Genomic DNA, 6000 nt, shown 5'->3' on the forward strand with positions numbered 1-6000 from the left:
GGTCTCCAACTACACACCAAGGTTCTGACTATTAAAAGACACGAATTTGACCACCAAGCTCGGTCCTTTAAGTCAAAAGATCACTTCTTGGCACCACAAAAGACATGAACAAAGCCTCCATCAAGGTAGTTCACAAACTCAGCCCCAAGCAACACAACTCAGAAGCTACACTCAGCAAAATTGTGCCTTTCTCCCTCACAATGTATACTCTCAAGTGCACATAAGATGGAAGAGGAAGAATCAAGAGAAAAGGCTAAGACTTGGTTGGTTTCAAGAGAAGAAAGCAATGGAATAGTGTAATGAAGGGTGGTAGCTCCAAATAGCACCAGCAACTCTACGTGGGAGTGTTTGAATTCTGACCTAGGGCATTGTGCCCTAGTGTATACATAGGTCCACTTAATTAATCACACAATATTAACAATAATAGCTACGCTTAGCATTTTAATCTCAAATTTGGGATTCTGAACCTAGACATTTTTCTAAGATTTATCATATTTTTATTTTCTTTTTCGCAGCATATTTTTGGTACGCGCTTTTCCATAGCCAGTATCAGTTCTGGCACCAGTTCTCATTATTTTAACTTGAAACTTGTTTTACAAGTCCTATATATTATTCTAGTGACATATACACACTTTTCATAATTTTTCAGGATACTTCATCGGTACGCATTTATACCGAGTAGCAAAACTAATATCTGCACTTTTCGTCAGAAAAGTCACTTTCAACATTATTAATCACTTATCATAATTATTTAAGCCTTCTCATAATTATTAGGATCAATTATGGATTCATTTCCTAATTTCACATAATTAGTTAATTAACTTCCTTAATTAACGGTGCAGGTTCTTACATTTACCCCACCTTTTTAGGATTCTGTCCTCAAAATCAGAATACACCTGTCTCGAAAGTCGGGATACTGTCGGAGAAGCTCATCCTCTCGCTCCCAAGTACACTCCTCAGGAGTTCTTCCGGTCCACTGCGCTTTGACCATCGGAATGATTTTGCTCCTCAGCTGCTTCTCGCCACGATCGAGAATCTTAAGTGGTTCGACGGGAGTTTTCAAGTTCTCCCGAACTTCCACATCATCCGGTTGCACCACGTGCGAAGGATCTACTATGTACTTCCAAAGCTGAGACACGTGAAACACGTCGTGGATGTTGGCCAAGTTCGGAGGCAAGGCAAGCCGGTAGGCAACTGGTCCTACTCTACCAAGGATCTGGTATGGCCCAATAAATCACGGGCTCAGCTTCCTTACTCCGAGGGCCCGACCAACACCAGTGACAAGTGAAAGTCTCACAAACACGTGCTCACCCTCACTGAACTCCAGTGGACGATGCTTGACATTGTAGTAGCTCTTCTGGCGATTCTGCGCCTGCTTCAGTTTCTCTCTGATCATCTGGATCTGCTGGGTAGTATCTTGGGCAAAGTCCAAGCCAAATAACTCCTTATCTTCAACCTCAGACCAGCAGGTAGGAGTCCGACATCTCTTACCATACAACGCCTCGTAGGGTGCCACGCCCAGGCTAGCATGGAAACTGTTGTTGTACGAAAACTCCACCAATGACAGGTACCTATTGATGGGACGTAAATTCATTCCCATCTAAGCCTATTTTGATGGCAAAATACCATACGTTCCCTCATCTGATGAGCAACTTCAGCATGAAAATAACTTGTTTTACACATTTGTGACAAAAACACAGTGGGGGAACGGATGGTAACGTATTCCTTTAAAATATATTAAAGGGGAACGGACTGAGACGTATTTAATGCGCCTGCTCCATTCATTTAATGCTTATGTACACTTTGCAGGTAACGTAGAGTTAAAGACTTCTAAAAAGCAAGGCGGTGCACCAACTGAGCAGCTGGAAACGTGAAGAGTAGAGAATCAAAAGTTCTCATTGGCTGAAAACAGAAGCAAAACATGGGAAGGTCTGCAAACAACGGCTAATCATTACCAAACCCTGTTCCATTCAGCAATTCACGCAAGCTTCACACTCTGCTGCTACCGTCCCGTCCCCTCATTGAAGCAACTAGCTCCAAGGGAATTACAATCTTGCCACTCCTCTTCCAGCTATAAATAGAACCACCCTCACACAAAAATATCATAGAATCCTGGAGGGTTTGCAGTCCGAAAGGAAGAGATCACTTAGGAGTAGTTAGTAACTTAGTTTAATTTTCAGTTGTAACTGTAGTTAAGTGACAACCCTTTTTCTATTCTCTGTAAACAACCATCAAGACTCCTCACGAGCAAATACCCAACTTTCTCCATTTTCTGTTTCTTTTTGTAAACTGTCTTTTAAATTAATATATGAGTTTTTATCTTCATTCCAATCGTTATCTCTTGACTGAATCTCGGGTCTATGTGATCTCAGTTGAGAATAATTATGTTTAAACTATCAACCATGAGCTGAACTATCTGTGGAACAGGTAAACTGTGAAACTCTTAAAAAACTGTTTTCAAAACTCTTGACCGAAGCTTTTTGTATTTCTTTGGCTAAGTAAGCTATATTCATTGTGCGCCAATGAAAATTGGGTACATACTGAGAAAGGAACTTCCATAAGGAAGGGATTTCAGACAGCTTAGCCATTAGGGGAAGGTAGATGTCATGGCAAAAACGCTACTGGTCACCTTAGAAATAAGGGGCCAACTCGTCCATTTTAAGGTTCTGAACTAAATACCTGTTGGAGTCAAGGGAGCTATAGGAATATGGAAACTTGTGAGCCATCTAGACCATGAGCTGAGGAATCAGAGTTGGCAGACAAAGAAACTGGGACAAAGCCAAAAGGTGCTAAATCTTGAGCAGAGAAAACAGCCCCTTTAAGAGTGAAGCAGTGAATCCGTTCCTTCTGTTAAACTGTTTTAACCACCACCCTGTTGTCTCTTGATTATAGTTATTTCTGTTTTAGTAGTTTTATTTTATTTCATTTAGTACTTATAAAAACTCCAATGGTTGTTATCTCACCTTCTTCTAAACAGGAAGGATCACATACATAACGCAACGAGTAACTGTTTGCCATCAGATTGAACCTACTGTTCCTGAGGAACATTGTCAAGACAGTAGGGAACGTTTGACCCGACAGTTCATTTACTAACTTTTCTTCTCATTTTCACTCTTTATAAACAGTGATAAAACAATAATTAGCACTCTATCCTCATGGGAACGATAATTTGGGCATTAATACCCCCTTTATTACTTGATGTATGCACTGGCGCACTTGGGTTGGAACTAAGGACGAATCTGTGTTCTGCAAGAACAGAGGAACGTCCCTTATCAAAACTTATATTTTTCCACCATCAACAAACCACCCAACAAGTTTTTGGCGCTGTTGCCAGGGATAGAAACACTAACTATTGTTCTTATCATTGTTTTCTAACACATATACTGTATATCTGACTTTACTTTTATATTTTTTTCTCTTTATCACTGAATCTGCTGTGCATATATATATATATACCATGTGCTATTGGTTTATGAGTGAAGAGTTCGAAACAGACTCTAACCACTCCATTGAAGTACCTGAGTTTCTCTTTGATCCTGAGCCAGAACGCACACTCCATAGGAGAAGAAGGAACCTCAGAGAAGGATTTCCTGAAAACATAGTTGATCATAATAATAACAATGAAGAGGTTCCCCCTGAACAGAACTTCAGAACTGTGGCTGCTCCTTTCAAGAACAGACCAGATAGGGGAGTAATCCTTCCCCCTGTAGCACCAAATTTTGAACTAAAACCTATCATGTTCCACATGATTAGGGAAGCAGGGGTCTTCAATGGACTCCTTGCAGAAGATCCTTACACACACCTCACAACATTCCAAGATATTTGTGATAATTTTAAAGCTGAGGGTGTAACAGAGGAGAGCATGAGAATGAGGTTGTTCCCTCACTCCTTGGGCTTAAAAGCTAAAACATGGATGAAAACTCTCACCCCTGGATCAATCCACACATGGGAAGAACTCTCTAACAAGTTCATAGAGAGGTTTCTCCCAATGTCTTGACAAGCTGATGTTAGAGCTGAAATCTCTAACTTCAGAATGTTTTATGGAGAAAATCTTTGTGAAGCATAGGAGAGATACAAGGACATCATAAGAAAATGTCCAAACCATGGGTTAGAGAGTTGGGAAGTGTTACAATGTTTCTATAAAGGACTTGACCATACTTCTCAATCTCACCTAGATTTTGCTGTAGGAGGATATTTCTTTACAGGAACACTTGAATCAAGATACGAAATCATAGAAGGGACTGCTGAAAGATGTCTCCAATGGCCAATAGACAGAGTGAGCCCAGTGAGGAAGCCAGGCATGCTAGAACTGGATAAACAAACAGCCATGGAAGCCCAGCTGGCATCACTCATGAATGAAGTGAAGAACCTGAGAGCTAACCAAACAACACTAAGAATGGAAGTCTTACAACTCACAGCAACTGAAACAGAATCATGCTCAGCCTGTGGTGACCTTCATGACTCAACAGACTGCCCATCCACTGCATTGGTGTGTTATGCAGAAAATTTTGGCAATAGGAACTTCACCAGAGATAATCAACAAGCAGAACGAAATACACATTCAAGCCCTAGAGGAACTATCATTAAGGATCAGAACCACAACACCCAATGGAGGCCACCCATTAACCAGAGACCATTCAACAACAATCAGCAGCAGTATCAGCAAGGTAGCAGCAGTGGAACGTCTGAACAAAGAAGAAACAACTACGTTCCGTTCCACAGAGATGACCAACGCATCAACACCCTGGAAAATTATGTCAAGGAATATCTCACCAGGAATGATGCAGTGGTCAGGAACATTGAGTTCCATCTGGGGCAGATTGTTGCCAAACTTCAAACCAGAACACCAGGATCACTACCAGGGGACACTGAGGTCCCCTCTACCATTTCTGAAACACCTTGAGAGGTAAGTACCATGTCTAGCTAAAGACATTAAACTAAGCGCTGACTGGGAGGCAACCCAGTAGATACATTTGCTCTCTGACAAAGAGCAAAGTTTTGGGGTGGTTATCCATAACCACATCGCTCCCAAAAAGGAGGGAACGTCTACGTTCCGTTCCAGGAACGTAGTTTTGGGGTGGTCCTTGACCACACAATCCCAATATATATAATATAATATATATATATATATATATATATATATATATATATATACATATAGATATAATTAAATGTTTTGTTACATGTTCATTTAGATTTATTAAATAATAGGTGATAGGTTAGTACGTTTCCTTTTCCTTATTTAGTACTCACTATTGCATGTTTTCTTATTATTTATTTCAGTTAGTTATTTATTTATTAGTAAGGAAAAGACAAAGGAAACGTTCCCTAGGTTAGGAGATAAGAGTGAATGGGACACCTGTCCCTGCTGAGTCACTTAAAAAGATACGCAGCCATATCAAATTTGCATTCATTGCAAATCTTGGAAACGCGCGCAGAAAAAGCAACTGTCTCCTCAACCATTAAGACAACTGCACCCTTTCCTTTTCCCTCTCTCCCACGTCCTGACCTAAACTGTTCTATCTTCTCACTGGTCACCTACTGCTGACCACTCGTTCTGTAACGTCCCCATTCCACTACCTTTTCAACCTCCTCTCTTTAACCTTCATGTCTCAAAAACCTTTCATTTTCTCCTTCACAGTCTATTTAAACTTGATCTCTGATTTCTTCGAGTTCTACTACTTCCATTCAACTCAGAACCCTTTTATCCCTCCTGCCTTTGTGCCCTAACTCCCTTTCTGAACAAAATGACTAAGCTTTCATTTAAAGTGACCCATGTAGCCAACCGTGGCGAAGAACCAGAGCTCATTGAACCCACCATCATTCTGTACCCAGAAAGGAACATTTCTCTGCATCAGGACAAAGTGGTTCTGCCTCCATTTGTGAAGAAATCACTGGACAAACTTCGGTGGTTGCTTTTCGCCACTGATGACCGTGAGTTGAACTTGAACTGGGTGGCAGAATTCCTATACCAGACAAGGAGGTTGCCCGAAGAGGAGG

General features: G+C 40.9%; 1 non-coding gene across 1 annotated transcript; it reads right to left on the minus strand.

Annotated features, from left to right (window-relative positions):
- Nucleotides 1-4003: 4003 nt before the first annotated feature.
- On the minus strand, nt 4004-4110 carry LOC133304121 (small nucleolar RNA R71). Its single transcript, XR_009750570.1, has one exon. It is a non-coding gene; the product is annotated as a small nucleolar RNA R71 (small nucleolar RNA).
- Between the last annotated feature and the right edge of the window lie 1890 nt (nt 4111-6000).

Source organism: Gastrolobium bilobum, unplaced genomic scaffold (assembly GCF_033153095.1).
Source record: "Gastrolobium bilobum isolate Gb01-03AN ecotype WA unplaced genomic scaffold, APGP_CSIRO_Gbil_v1 utg5409, whole genome shotgun sequence".
In the NCBI taxonomy this organism is placed as follows: domain Eukaryota; kingdom Viridiplantae; phylum Streptophyta; class Magnoliopsida; order Fabales; family Fabaceae; genus Gastrolobium; species Gastrolobium bilobum.